The 15,621-nt window shown below is 45.0% G+C and overlaps 1 protein-coding gene across 3 annotated transcripts in view; it reads right to left on the bottom strand.

The window, feature by feature from the left end:
• Positions 1 to 15,621, bottom strand: part of NR1H3 (nuclear receptor subfamily 1 group H member 3) — a 79,770-nt gene that overhangs the window by 63,877 nt on the left and 272 nt on the right. Inside the window, exon 1 of one of the 3 annotated variants that reach the window (XM_006135349.3) lies at positions 11,676 to 11,925. The exons of 1 other annotated variant lie outside the window; for it this stretch is intronic. The gene's annotated coding sequence lies outside the window, so the exon portion shown is untranslated. One more of the 3 variants, XM_006135352.4, reaches the window with a different exon arrangement.

Here is a 15,621-nt window from a genome sequence, read left to right as displayed (position 1 = left end):
ACGGAATCTGGGGACACATAGGATATTATGAACACCAATATTCTCAAATGGGAATGAGTTTGGTCAGATATTCCATGCAAGGTATCTGAAAAATGTTATAATTCGCCAATTATTATAATCTTGTTTATAAGAATGCATCACCTTTGCATTGTGATAGAAAGGTAGCCGTGTTAGTTTGGTGTAGCTGAAACAAAATATTTTGTTTCACCTTTGCATTGTGAGTTCTAGATACATATGGCATATCTGTATTTCCGAACTTGTGCTGTGTTTCTGGGTGAAACTACAGACAGACTCACTTCAGCACTGACTGGCTTGATTGATGGTTCATCAAGCAACAACAGCTCTATAATAAACCTTTGAAAGGGTCACGGGCTACACCTTATGACTCAGCAAGGAATGCACAGGCATACCTATGGACAGAAACCCAAGGTTTTTCAATGCCATGTGCTCTGAGTTTGTGTTTGGAATAATGGAAGTATAAGATACATGGGGAAAGGACTATAAAATGCAGCTGCATCTTCTCCATTTTGTCTTCAGTCTGCCAGCCAGAGAACTGAAATGCAATAAAGAGTGTGATTTCTTTTGTGCTTCTTGATAACCAGTGCATGGGATGAGAAGCACATTTATAGGTTGGAAAGTTCAACTTCAGTGTTACCCACCAGTCTTTCGAGTATCTGCTCTCCTTTTCCCAACCTGCCCTGACTTTGGCATTTCCTGTGAAGGCTACCCCTGGCACACCAGGTCACATCGTTCTCAGTGGACATGAAAAACAACTGATCATAATTCTTTTTATAACAGTCCACAACATAATGGGAGCCTATTATCAGGCACCTCCTATATTTTCTTTTCTGAAGATTAAACATACCAAGTTTTTTTTAACTTTTCATCATAGGTCAGATTTTCTAACCCTCTATCATTTTGGTTGCTCTCGTCTGAACTCTCTAATTTGTCCACCTTTCTTAAATTGTGCAGCCCAAAATTGGACACACTACTTCAGATGAGGCTTCACCAGTGTCAAGTAGAGGGGACTAATCATGTATTGTTTCTTACTTCCAACACTTCTGTTCACACATCCCAGAATGATATTAGTCTTTCTGGCAACTACATCACATTGCTGACTTGTATTACATTTCTGATCCACTATAATCCCCTGATCCTTTTCAGCAGTACTACTGCGTAGCTAATTACTTCCTGTTTGATTTCTCCTTCCTAACAGTAGTACTTTGTACTTGTCTCTCCTGAATTTCATCATATGGATTTCATGCCAGTTTTCCAATTTGAGATGGTCATGATGGTTATATCTACACAGCAACATTATTTCGAAATAACTAGTGTTATTTTGAAATAACATAGTCCTCATCTATACAACTGGCAGTGATTTCGACATAACATCAAAATACTGTCAAGCTGGAGCACTTCTTACTCTGATTCCTATTCCCTTAATCCTCACAAAATGAGGGTAAGTCGGAGGAAGAGTGCTCTATTTCAAAATAAGTGCTGTGTAGACAGCACCAAAACTCAAAATAAACTATTTTGAAATAAGCTACGCAATTGACATAGCTCAATTTGCGTAGCTTATTTTCAGTTAAGACCTGTTGTGTAGATGCATCCTATGAATTCTAAGCCTATCCTCCAAAGTGCTATCAATCCCCCGCAGTGTGACATCATATGCAAATTTCATAATCACACTCTCCACTCCATTAGTCATCTAGACTGCATATTGCCTCACATTTCTTATGAGAGCATCATATGGGACAGTATCAAAAGCCTTACCAGAATCACAATCTATCACATCTAAAGCTTCCCTACATCCACTAGACCTGGAACCCCATCAAAGTGGGAAACTAGGTTAATTTGACAAGAGGTTCTTTGATGAAATGAAGTTTAATTTTTGTATAAGAATGGCACCAAGATGCAATCAAAAAGGTAGGCCACCACTTGCACTAGGACATTTTATCTGGAATATTTGACAATAGCCAAATGATATTAGTTGCCCGGGCAATTGACTGGCTTGTGAAACTTAGTTCCAGCTACCACTTGTAAAATTTCAGAGGAGTAGCCATGCTAGTCTATTTCAGCAAAAACAACAAGGAGTCCTGTGGCACCTTAAAGACTAGTGAGTTCTAGACCATGCAAGCTTACGTCCATATTAATTTGTTAGTCTTGTTGTTTTCACTTGTAAAACAGTATTCTCTCTCTCATACTCAGAGGACTGCTTCATCTTGCCATATTACAGGTATTAGCATTCTTTTCTACAGCCTCTGGTAGGTCAAAGAATTATAAATCTACTTTTTCGATTATTCTGAATAGTTTCAGCTTTCCATAAAGTTTCTCAGTGTATCACTAAGGCCATGTCTAGACCACATCCCTTTTTCGGTAAAGGGATGTAAATTAGGCATGTCATTTTTTGAGGAGTACAGGATCTTTCGTAACAGGACATTTTTGTCGAAAATGCCTCATCTAAACTGCCATTTGTTTGTTTGTTTTCCGAAAAAGCCCTGTTTAGAAAAAAAGCGGTGGCCACCATTATGCAAATGAAGCACAGGAAATTCAAATCCCTGCTTCATTTATAGTATCAACGTACCTAATTTACATCCCTTTACCGAAAAAGGGCTGTAGTCTAGAAGTAGTCTAAGAGAGCTGGGAATTGATCAGCTAACGCCCATGATGAAGGTCCCACATGTATGCATATGTCTCACTATCTTTTTCAGAGAGAAACCCTTAGACCAGGGATGAGGAACCATTTTTTTTTTTTTAGTTGGGGGCCACTAACCAACAGATATATTAGTCAGGGGCAACACACAAGTGAGAATCAAAAAAACAAAAATCCCCTCCTTCCCCCCACACAAACCTCAGTGACCTGGCTCCCAAATGAGGAGGAAAAGAATAACTCGAAGAGATGTGGCCCCAAACTGAGAAACCAAAAAAAAGACACTCCCCTGAAGCTCCAGCCACACGAGGACAGAAGGGGAGACGACATGGCTCAAGACATACCCTCAGGGTTAGATTAACTCTTCTGGGAGCCTGAGACGAGTGGAGTTTATGGGGCTTCCTCTAGGCTCTGGGATGGAGCCCAAAAGGAGGGGTTCAGTATGTGGGAAGAGGGTAAGAAGATGGAGTCTGGGTGGGAAGTAGGGTGCAGGAGCAAGCTGGGGGATGATGGTGTGGGGTCTGGGCAGAAGGGGAATGTGGGGGGGGGTGCAGGGTCTGCAAGGCTACATCTACACTGCAGGAGTTTGTCGGCAAAGGCAATGCAAATGAAGCGCTCATTAGCATTTCTCGTGCTCTCATTTGCATAGTCTCTTCCGATCCTTTTTGAGGAAGAGGTTTTTGTGCAAAAAAACCCAGTATAGATGGGGCCATTTTGCCCAAAAAAACCCTTTTGCACAAGAACCCCTCAAAAAAGCAGGTATACAGGATCTTGCGCAAGAGTTTTTTGCCCCATCTCCACTGCGTTTTTATTCTGCAAAAACCTCTTTTGCATAGTCTCTTCCGATCCATTTTGCAGATGAGAGCATGAGAAATGCTAATGAGCGCTTCATTTGCATTGCCTCTGCCGACAAATTCCTGCAGTGTAGACGTAGCCGAAGGGAGGGAGGGTGAAGGAGCGAGCTGGGAGTAGGGCTGCAGAATCTGCAATGGAGGGAAGGAAGGTGCAGGATTGGGCTGGGGATGCGTGTGTGGGATCTGGAAGGAATGGAGGGTACAGGGTCTGGGTAGCAGGGTATTGGGACAACTCCCTGGCATAGCTCCAGGTGGGGGGCACAGGTATCTCTATGCAGCTCTGCCTGCTGCAGAGATGTGCTCATGGCAGGCATGCCCCCCCCCCACCACCACTGTTCCCATTAGCCTCAATTCCTAGCCAATGGGAATGACGGGGGACAGTGCCAGCAGGGAGTGCTTCCCTGCAGCAAGCAGAGTCACTTCCTTTGCCCTGCCAGGCATAGCCAGCCCACTCATTTTGATCAGGGGCCCATGCCACTCAGCCACTCCCCCCACCGCAGTGCAACATGACGCTCAACTCCCCTACGCCCCCAGCATTAGCACTCCAGCCATGCTGGCATCCCTGTGCCAGTGCCAGCTTGCACCACTGCGGGGCAGGAGGAATGGGCCTTGAGCTTTGCAGGTGAGATCAAGACAAGCCATGGGCCGGATCCCACTCCTGGTCTACACAATGGGATTTTGCAATATTAACCACCAACATTAGCACTGATTGTGAAAGTTTCTTTGAGAATGAAAAGCCCATTATCAAATATCTGTTCCTCACGTGGATACTTATAGACTGAAAATTAGTAACCCGTTAATATTTCCTTGTTAAATTAATATATTGAGGCTCACTGAGTCTCTCATTATAAGGCATATTTTCTAATCCTTTTTAATCATTCTCATGGCTCTTCTTTGAACCATCTAAAATACAATATATCAACCTCTTCTTAAATTGTGGGCACAGTATTTCAGTAGTAGTTACATTGGTGCTAAATACAGAGGTTAAAATACCCTCTCTGTTCCTACTCAAGATTCCCCTGTTTATGTATCCGAGAATCAGAATAGCCCTTTTGACAACAGTGTTGCAGTGGGAGCCCCTGTTCAGCTGATTAACCATCATGACCTCCAAATCATATTCAGAGTTACTGTTTCCCAGGATACAGTCCCCTATCCTATAAATATGACCTGTGCTCTTTGATCCTAGAAATATACATTTACATTTAGCTGTATTAAAATGCATATTGTTTACTTGCACCCAGCTTACCAAGCAACCCAGATCTATCTGTATCAGTGATCTGTGCTCTTTATTATTTGCAACTCCTCTACATTTTGTGTCATATACAAACTTCATCAGTGGTGATTTTAAGTTTTCTTCCAGCTCACTGATACAAATATTAAATAGCGTATGGGCCAAGAACCAATCTTTCCAGGCCTCCAGTAGAAACACACCTGCTCTATGAGGATTCCCCATTTATAATTGTATTTTGAGATCTCTCAATTGGCCAGTTTGTAATCCATTTAATGTAAGTCATCTTATTTTTATGTCATTCTTTTTAAATGAAAATGTTATGCAATATGAAATCAAACACCTTAAGAAGTCTAAATAAATTATATCAACACTGTTACCTTTATCAACCAAATGTGCAATCTCTTTAAAAAATATATCAAGTATGACAAGATTTATTTTCCATAAACCCATTTTGAGATTGGCATTAGTTATACTATTCTCCATTAACTCTTTTTCAATTCAATCCCATACCAACCACACCCTTATCTTGCTGGGAATTGACAGAAGACGTACAGGCCTATAATCACCCAAGTGATCCCATTTACTCATTTTAAATATTAGCACATTCTCTTTCTTTCAGTCTTCAGAAACTTCTGCAGTGTTCACAGAATTATTGAAAATCAACATTACTGATCCAGCAAGTTCCTCAAACAGCTCTTTTAAATTTCTTGGATAAAAGTGATCTGGGCCTGCCAATTTAGAAATTTCTAATTTTGGTAGCTGCAGTTTACCATCCTCCTGAGATATTAGTTCAATGGAAAGAGAGTCACCTTATGTCTATAGTATTATCTGTTCCCCTCTCCCCATATATAGAATATTTCTGCATTATTATCAATCATTCAACCATTTCCATCTAGTAATGTACCTATAGCGTTTAGTAGAGATGTTAGATAGCTTGTAATTGAATTGTCATGTAACCGCTAAAATTTGATGTGGTTACATGACTATTCTATAGTCCCCGGGGGTAAGGGCGGCAGCCAGTACACTACCAGCCTTGCTCCTGTGGAGGTCCCTGCCACCACACACTGCTGCCTCTCTACTAGAGGCAGCAGTGCGGGGAGGCAGGCAGGAGCCTGTCTATGAGGGGATTCAGTTGGCTTCCCGTGCAGACCAGCTCCTGCTGCCCCATGCTGTTGCCTCAGCAGCAGCCCCTGTCTGAAGAGCACCTGAATTCCCCGCAGACAGAGGCTGCTTCATGGGATGCCGGAGCAGCCTCCGTCCACCGAGAGCACGGACCTCCCCACAGACGGGCTCCTGTGCTCTGACTCTGGAAGAGGCAGCAGCGTGGGGGCTCCCGCTTCCCCCCCGCTTGCTACCTCTGTAGGAGGCAGCAAAAAAGGGGGGGGCAGGTGGGTATGCAGAGCTGGCATGTGCAGAAAGCCGCCTTAAAAGCCCCCCTTAGAGAGGCAGCAGTACGGAGGGTATCAGTGTGGTGGGCAGGGAGACAGAACCAGTGCTTGTGGGGAGCCGGCTTAAAAGCCATCTCCACACAGGCACTGCCTCCGGCCTCACCACCCCTTCCCCCCCCCCCGCCTTCCTGCCTTTGGTACAGAGGCAGCAAGGGCAGGAAGAATGTGTGTAGTTGATAGGAACAAAGAGCACCTTAAAAATGTGTAGAGGACTACACGATTGACTGATAAGCCTAGAATCCTAATAAATTTTTAAAACTCCTCCGTATTGTCCTTGACTCACCTGGCCATAGATTTCTCAATGTGTCCCTTTGCTTCCCTTATCAATTTTCTCTGACTTTTAGTTTCTGAAACAAATCCAAATCATTCATATTTTTCTGATTTAATTATTCCTACCAGATGATTTGACTGATAATTGTTTTCAATTTTATGTAATTGACATATATTACTGGTTTGGACTTCATTCTGTTTGCACATTAGAATTGTGATCAAGTCATGATCACTTGTATTTAAGCTACCATTAAGCAACCATGTGTTGACAGTGTCCCTGTTGTGCCCAGTGCCTGAGGAGCAGAGGTGGCTGACCTTAGCAGTCAGGAGTGTGGCTGCTGGTGTGGGCTGTAAGTACATGTTTTTTATTATCTATGTAGTTTGCTCCCCTTCTGACTTCACTCCCAAGCCAACCCCACCCAGACTCGGATGAGAGAAGCTGCATTCTGCCCATACAGCCAGTGGAATTCCCCAATGAGGCACTCAATACCATGATGAAGCAGGAGGCAAAACCCCTTCCTTTTGCCTTAGGGATGTTAAATATCGTTTAACTGAATAGTCAATTAACCTAGTGAATTCGTATCAGTTACTCGACTATTCTAGTCCCCAGGGGTGGGGCTGACTGCCAGTGTGCTCCGGCCCCACTCCTGAGGAGCCCCCTGCCACTCCATGCTGCTGCCTCTGATACAGAGGCAGCAGCATGGGGGTGCCAGGTGGGAGCTGGTGTGCGAGAGGAACCAGTTTAAAAACCACCTCCCCTCACAGACCAGCTGCCTGTCACCCTGCGCTGCAGCCTCTGATACAAAGGCAGCAGTGCAGGGTGGCAGCAGCCCCTGTCCAGTGTGTAAGGTGAGGCTGAGCTGCTGGACCCAGTGCAAACTGGAACTGAGCCAGGCTGCTGGCCAGCCTGCTAAAAAATTTACTGGCAAGAGGTGGGGAGGGGGAAATGTGTACAGGCAGTCCCCGGGTTACATACAAGATAGGGACTGTAGGTTTGTTCTTAAGTTGAATCTGTATGTAAGTCGGAACTGGCTCCAGATTCAGCTGCTGCTGAAACTGACCGCCAGTTCTTACTTACATACAGATTCAACTTAAGAACCCCAAATCCCCAAGTCAGCTGCTGCTGAAACTGATCAGCGGCTGATTCCAGGAAGCCCGGAGCAGAGCAACTGTGACTCGGGCTTCCTGTAGTCAGCGCTGGTCAGTTTCAGCAGCGGCTGACTTGGGGACGCCTGGGGCAGAGCAGCTGGGGTGCTGCTGAGTTGCTCCAGTAGCGCCACTCCTCAGCGCTACTGGACCAACCCAGCAGCACCCCAGCTGCTCTGCCCCAGGCGTCCTGATTCAGCCGCTGCTGAAACTGACCAGCAGCGGCAGAATCAGGACGCCTGGGGCAGAGCAGCTGGGGTGCTGCCGGGTTGGTCCAGTAGTGCCCAGAGCGGCGCTGCGGGACTAACCGGCAGCGCCCCAGCTGCTCTGCCCCAGGGTCCACAACAAAAGCCTGGTCTGCTGGGGGGGCACACTAGCTGCGCCCCCCCCAGCAGACCAGGAACACGGGGAGCAAAGCTGCAGCGGGGGGTGCCGCGCCTCTGAGGCTTTGCTCCCGGTGTCCCTGGTCTGCTGGGGACCGTCTCCAGCAGACAAGGGACACCGCGAGCAAAGCCGCAGCCGCGGCGGGTTCCCACGCTTCCGAGGCTTTGCTCTGGCAAAGCCTCAGAAGCGCGGGAACCCGCCGCGGCTGCGCCTTTGCTCCCGGTGCCCCTGGACTGCTGGAGACGGTCCCCAGCAGACCAGGGGCACCGGGAGCAGCTTTTCTCGCCCCGGAGGTCGAGGTGGCGGACCGCTGCCTGCGAGCTCCGGGGCGAGAAAGCCCCGTTCGTAAGTGCGGATCCGACATAAGTCGGATCCGTGTAAGTCGGGGACTGCCTGTATAGTCTATATAGCATTAACCTATACACTTTTGCTTATCAGTTAATCAATTACATTATTACAACCCTATGTTGCCTCTGGTTTTCTTTGGCCTAGCTCTCTCCCTGAAACTTGCAAGGGCACCAGCTGCTGCAAACATTGCACAAGGGGAAGCAGAGCTGAGGGGAAAATCTTTGCAAAAGGCAAATGCAGCACTGGAGAACATCTAGGAATATTAAACTGTTAGTCAGAAATCTGAAATCAAGTCTGGAGTTTCCCTCAGAAAAGCCCTGCACCTGGCTGAGCTGCTAGCAACTGGGAAGGCAAAAAAAAAAAAAAAAAAAAAAGGAGGGAACTTCCGGGACAAGGGCACCCCCCTACTGCCAGTCACTAGCAGGTCTGGTTCAGGCTACAGAACCTACTGTGACCAACCTATAGGCCAAAGCATAACAAAGAGCAGGTCAAATCTGAGACAGTGTAAATATAGGTTTAAATGATCTTTTTGACAACATACGACTCAGGCTGCAACTCCCAGTTGTGCAGACAGTATGTGCCCCATGGAGCTCACAATCAAGATTATGACAAGGTGCAACTAGTAGTGGATGAGACAGTCAAATGTGGAGTTCGAACAAGGGGAGCACAAGGACACAGTAAAGTTAACAAATTACCATACATTAAGCAGAGGTATCCACGCCCCACCTGAGTAGGCAAGCAGTGAATAGAGATCTCTGTTCTGCTTAATGTGTAACTAGTTAGCCTTACTGATATCTCAACCTTAGATATCACCACCCCTGACATGTTTGCCTCATCTACATGTTATTTCTGGTCATAATCTAGACTATGAGCTCTTTAGACCAGAGATCATTTTTATACCATGACTGTGCAACACCTAGCATTATAGAGCCCTAATTCTTGATGGCTGCCTGTAATACAGATTAACAATTTGTTCAACTTTTCATTCAAACTAGATGATTTAATCCCTTTTATTTCACTGGAGCCAGATCTACACTAAAAAGGCAAGTTGACCAAGCTATATGGCTCAGGGGTGTGAAAAATCCTTACCCCATGAGCAATGTAGTAAAGCTGACCTAAACCTTGGTGTAAGCAGTGCTAGGTTGACAGAAGAATTCTTCGAGCACCTAGCTACCTCTTCTCAGGAAAGTGGATTAACTATAGTGACAGAAGAAGTTGTGGCTACAGTGAAGGGCTACTGCAGCAACTGTGCTGCTGTAGCTATTTAAGTATAGATATTGTCTTACAATAGAAAGGGAAAAGATCACACTTCGAATAAAAGACATTGCAGGAAATTGGAGGAAAACCAATGTTCAAGATCAGAGACTGTCATCTTCTACTATTAGTGGAGGTGGAGCATTACACTAAGGCAGGGCCAGGTTGAATAGGGAGCCCAAGATGGTATAATATTCCCCCAAAACATGTACAGGTAAGGCAGAGCTTGATTTAAGCATATAAGCGAGAAATCTAACAGAGTATCTCATAAAGAGAGACCACAGCCTAGCTCAATGGAATCCCACCCCCCAAATTCTCCAGGTTAGTAATGACTTCATGCTATTTGAAATGTGTTGTGGTCTCAGTCCAGTTCCAAATGGGACTGGTGTCTGCAACACAAAAAATGCTACCACAACTGGCATTATTTGGCAAACTCTGTAGAGAAGCCAAGATTGGACAAATCATGGCAGTCCCCCTACGTGTGATCCCTCTAGGTCAAAGATAAGAAAAACTGACAATGATGTGAGAAATATGACATACTGATGTCTGTGCTATACCTGTGGTTGAATTAAAAGGACCTCCCCTTCCTAATGGATATCAATCTAGAACCTTTTACCATCATATATAGAATCATAGAACTAGGGATATGAAAGTATAACTGTGTACATGGTTAACCGATGAGCCTGGGCTCATCAGTTAACATGCACGGTTATATGCAAGCCCTCCTCTTCCACTTTGCTGCCACTGTATGCTTAAACGCCAGCTCCCCACATACACTAGCTCCCATGGAGCCACCTCCCACCGCACCCATGCTGCTGCCTCGGTATCAGAAACAGCAGCACTGGGGAATGAGGGCAGGCAGGAGCCAGCTGAGCCCGCGCCTCCACTGTGCGTAACCACTGACGTTTTTCAGCAGTTACGTATTTACTTGTATAAATGCATTTTAAAATCCCTACATAGACCTGGAAAGGACCTCAAGAGGTCATCAAGTTCAGTCCCTTGCACTCATGGCAGGAACAAACACCATCTAGACAAGTGTTTCTCAAAATGTTCCATGGGCCTGCTTTGGGAAAGGGTCTGTAGCCACAAAGCCCTGCGGCTCCCATTGGCTCTGGTTCACTGTTTCCCACAGCTCCCCTTGTCTGGAAACAGCAAATTGGAGCCAATGGAAGGTGCGAGGCTCCAAAGCTACAGACACGTTAGGTAAACAAAGCTCAAAGTGGGCCTGCAGAACACTTTGAGAAACACTGGTCTACACATCCCTAATATGCATGGGAATAAATTAAAAAATAATTACAGAAACAGTCCAGCTGGCTCCTGCCTCGAACAGAGCGTATGAACAAAATACTGAAGTACTGCAAACATCACTGCAGATTAGAGTCTGTCACTTTCCACTACCACTGGAGCTGCAGCATTACACTAAGGCAGGGCCAGGTTGGATCAGTGGAGACCATGGTGACATTACATGATATCCCCAAAACCACATACAGAATAGACAGAACTTGTTCTATACATGTGAGAGAGAAATCTTACAGAATACCTCCTAAATAGAAACCCACTTTGGCACAGTGCCCTCTCTCCTCAAAGCATTCTACATCCCTGCATCCTATTGCTAAAGATATAAGGAAAAGGTTATCTTGCAGTTCATCAACAAAATTACACCAGGTGTGTGCAAAAAGTATCATCCGTCCCCCTGCTGCTTTGACATCTTTCTCCCTTCACTTAAGTTGCCTCCCAACCATACCCAAACAGCCAGGCCAAGATGGATCACAGTCACATGAAAAGTTCAATTAATTCTTCATGCCATAATATAGTACGTCTGGGGAACATACCAGAATGGCTTCCTCAGCCACAGTGCCCAGCTGCACGTGAGGTCCACAGTCCACAACTATGTTTAAACAATATATTAGTTGTTTTTTCTCAGTTTCCTTTTGCCACCACAAACTCATTAAATTGGCCATCCTGATAAGAATCACTGGAACAACATATAGCCAGTATTGGGGTAGGCACAGCTTGTAGAGCCAGAACAAGAAGAAGCCTGACTGAAAATCCCAAGATTCCCTCGGAGAGCATGAAAAAAAAGAAGTTACCAGTAAGCCCCTGCAGCTCCTCCGTAGCACAGGAAATCCAGGATTGGATGTGACCAACTCAATACAAGAATAACACAGGCCACAGGAGAGGGAGTGACCTGTTCAGCGCAGCCCAGTTGCTCCCAGGAACACAGGAATGCCAGGACTCAGGAGAGGGGGTGACTGGGTCAGCCCAGCCCAGCCCAGCCAGCTCTTAATATTTACTTCTTGGAGCTGCCGCTGAAGTTACAGTGATGTAATGTGAGCAGCAGCCTCATAGTCACATGCTTGAGCTTTCCCCAACTCCACCCCCTGCCCTCCCCCAGCGTTCCTCCCCCCTCCAACCACCCTGACCTCCACATCCTGGCAGCATGGCCTGCTTGACAACACAAACAGAGAACCAGCTCCTCCCACCGACCTGGCCAGCTGCCAGAAAAGCTGGGACCTAGTCTAGCTCAGACAGGGAACAGTAGCAAAACCATGACAGCTTTTGAGCCTGGTCACCATATTTTAGTCCCTTGCAGATATCTGGATCACCCCCTCACCCCCAGCATTGAGTTCACTGCTCTCTCTCCTCATTGGCATCTCGTCCTCAGACATATGGGGACAGTTAGGATGCAAAGAGTATGTACTGTGTTTCACCTGGAAAATGTTACAGAGATATTTACTTTTAGATTAGGGGAGTATTCAATCTCTATTGAAGTAAATGGCCAATAACATCAGGCACAGTATGGGCTAGCTCAGTGAATGGTTCCTTCCTGCCCAGCTCTCTTGATGGACCCCACTCTTGTTTATCAGTACTTCCCACACATCTATCCTAAACATCTTCAATCCTGACCTGCAGCCCCCCCGCTATTCCAGTCCAGGCCTAGGACTCCGTGCACATAGCTATGCCAATCCCCTTAAATGCTGCCCTGCAGCTCTCCCCACAGGCTATTCCAGGCTGGCATCCCTTCTTTAGATACAAGATGACTTAGGGCAGTGTTTCTCAAACTGTGCTACACGGAGCCCTCTCCAGGGGCTCTGCGAGGCTGACACACTGGAAACATCGATAGGTACAACACATACAATCAGTGGACCACTGGGGCGCCGCATAAATTTTTACGCATGTAAAGGGCTCCGGAGCCCAAAAACTTTGAAAACCGCTGACTTAGGGTTATACACTTTTTCACTGAACAAAACCAAACACCTTTGACCCAGCTCTTCTGTGAGGCCCCATCCCGCTCATTCAATCCTTCCTCCTCCATCACTAGCTCCCCACACTCCCATCTTCACTCATTTTCAACAGGTTGGGGAGGGTCCCTTTTTGACCAGGTGTTCAGTGGAAAACTGGACATCTGGACACCCTATGAAGAAATGAAAACACAAAGAAATGTGATTTTCTCACTTCTTGCTTTGCTTTCATTCTAGGTCTCCAACATTATCCTTTCCCTGACCTATTGTCAGTCTATTGTCTCTCTCCCTTTTACATTATGTTTGGTCTCCTATCTCTCTGGCTCTCCTTTGTTCTATTCCCCTTCATCACCTGGGTACTTCATGTTTTCCCAATGAAAAGAATGAGGAGAAAAAATAATGAGCCAACCCTGTAGCAGGAAATTCAGGCAGCAAAAAGGGGGCTCTTTCTATCTATTTACCTTTAAAATGGATTTTAAATACAGATTAAAACAGATTTCAGAATCGGGGCCAAATCCCAGTTCGATCAGTCCTTAATCTCAACAGGACACTGAGAGCACAGAAAGAAGGAGGAAATGGGGCAGTAAATTTAGAAAGTCTGTAGAAAGATCTGAGTAATTAGAATAAAAATGCTGGTCTTATCTAGCCAGTACCACCAACTGAACCTCAAAGAAATTACAGCTCCTTTCTGAGTGGCTTCAACGAAACAAACTACTTCCACTCTCAAAGCTACCAGAGGATATTGCCAAAGCCTTGTCAGTACAAAAAAAGCTAAACGTGTTTTTAAATTATTTTATTAAACTAGTGCCACCCTTCTGTGGATGGACATTTACATTTATCCAGTTATTAATTGCCTTAACTACAATTAAATAAGCCCAGTTAAAACAAAAATAAGAGCATCCATACAGCCTTTTGTACCAGTTTGATGAAATCGGTTTAACAAAAATCACTCCTTAAGCTAGACTGATACAACTTGCTCAGACAAACAAGTTCCTGGGTCATATTAACCAGAAATGGAAAGACCCATTAGGACATACCCAGTCCATTCTCCCCACCTTCCCAGACAGCATGGGATTGCTCACTTGAATATTATGGAGAGGCAGTGGCCTATCCATAGTTAAGGCTGCAACCAGTCCTGTTTTAGTCATCCTATAATTTTAACTTCAAAAATTGGTTTGGCCTGAAAATTGCTAGTTTCACCCTTAAGCCATCTAGAGCAAATGCAAACAAACTGCATTTGAGTTACAGACCAGTTAAAAAAAACCCACATGTATCTACTGTTTCCTTTGTGTCCCAGTATTGATCAATAAAAATCACATCACAACATAATACAAATGCTATTTTCCTACCAGCAATGTCAAAATATAAAGGCAACCCAAAACCTGACAAAGAAACATACAAAGTATATGTGCATCATAGCAACAAGAGACCTTGTATGCAAAGAACTTTTATGCAATTCCCCAACCATTGGCCTAATATCAGTGGTATTAGTACAATATTCAATATTAAAAACCTTCTGTAAAAACATTAACATTGATTGACTAAAAACTCTTCTTCTTGGCACCTCCATTCCTGGAGCTTTGCAACCATGGTAACTCATTCTATACAGTTCTCTGCCAATCTCTTTAGGGGTGAATAGTCCTTTTGATCCACCTGGGATACCACATCACCCATCCACAATCTTTTCTCTCAGCCTTCAGTTCTTTTGCCATCAAATTTCCTTTCTAGTGCTTGTAAACATGCATCACCCACTGAATTTCTTAAAATGTTCTTTTGATTGCTACCAGCATTTGCTAGTTCCAATACTTTCTCATTGGTTAAAGAATTTAATTGTATTTTCAGAATTCTTCTATAGCACCATAACTGGAAAGACTGTGGCTTCTTTACTAACCATATCTGATGTCAAGTCTCAGCACATGCTTGCTGAGAAATCTAACAGCTTAATTGAAGGAGCTGAGTTGCTGATTCTTGTATAAGATGGTGTCTCCCAATGTTTTCTTAGTACAGGCAGTCCCCGGGTTACATGGATCCAACTTACATCGGATCCCTACTTACAAACCCCGCACTAGCTGCTTCCCCCCAGCAGACCAGGGAGACACAAAGCTAGCGCCCCTCCCTCCCCCCCAGCAGACCAGGGAGACATGGAGCAGCTTTTCTCACAATTAAAAAAAATGATGAAAAAAATGAATGAAACCATATGAAAAGGACAAATGATTTGTCCTTTTCGTATGCGTTCATTTTTTAAAATCTTATCCTTTGGTATATATGGTTGTGACTATTTTCTTCCACTATTTGATCTGAGGAATTGGGTCTGGCCCACGAAAGCTCATCATCTAATAAACCATCTTGTTAGTCTTTAAAGTGCTACATAGTCCTGCATTGTTTCTTTTGAAAGGCACCTTTCATAAGGTATAGATTATTTTAGGTTTCTAGGAATGCTGTACAAACTCAGCTTCTGTACTCTAAATTCCTACTCCCATTCTTTGGAGCTAAGAACATACTGGATGCCAGCTCTCTAGGCTCAACAGATTATATGCAGTTATATCTGGCTGGAGGTCAGCCAGTACTAGTTGCATTCTGCCCCTGGGCTGTGATAGCCATCAAAGCTGTCGGGCTCATCTGGGATCCAATGCAGCACACACCCGTGCTGGAAGCGTGGCGGACTTTTCAGACCTATTCAGTAGCAGGTGGGGACATCCCGAGCAAGACCCTGGTACTTGCATGTGCGCCAAAGCAGTTAAATACTCGCCCACTCCCATCCATCGCCACCCCCATGGACACTGGCTCGGGGGTG

This window comes from Pelodiscus sinensis, chromosome 4, assembly GCF_049634645.1.
Source record: "Pelodiscus sinensis isolate JC-2024 chromosome 4, ASM4963464v1, whole genome shotgun sequence".
Classification (NCBI taxonomy): domain Eukaryota; kingdom Metazoa; phylum Chordata; order Testudines; family Trionychidae; genus Pelodiscus; species Pelodiscus sinensis.
The sequence above is the reverse complement of the archived record's forward strand: the minus strand, read 5'-3'. Positions and strand labels throughout refer to the sequence as shown.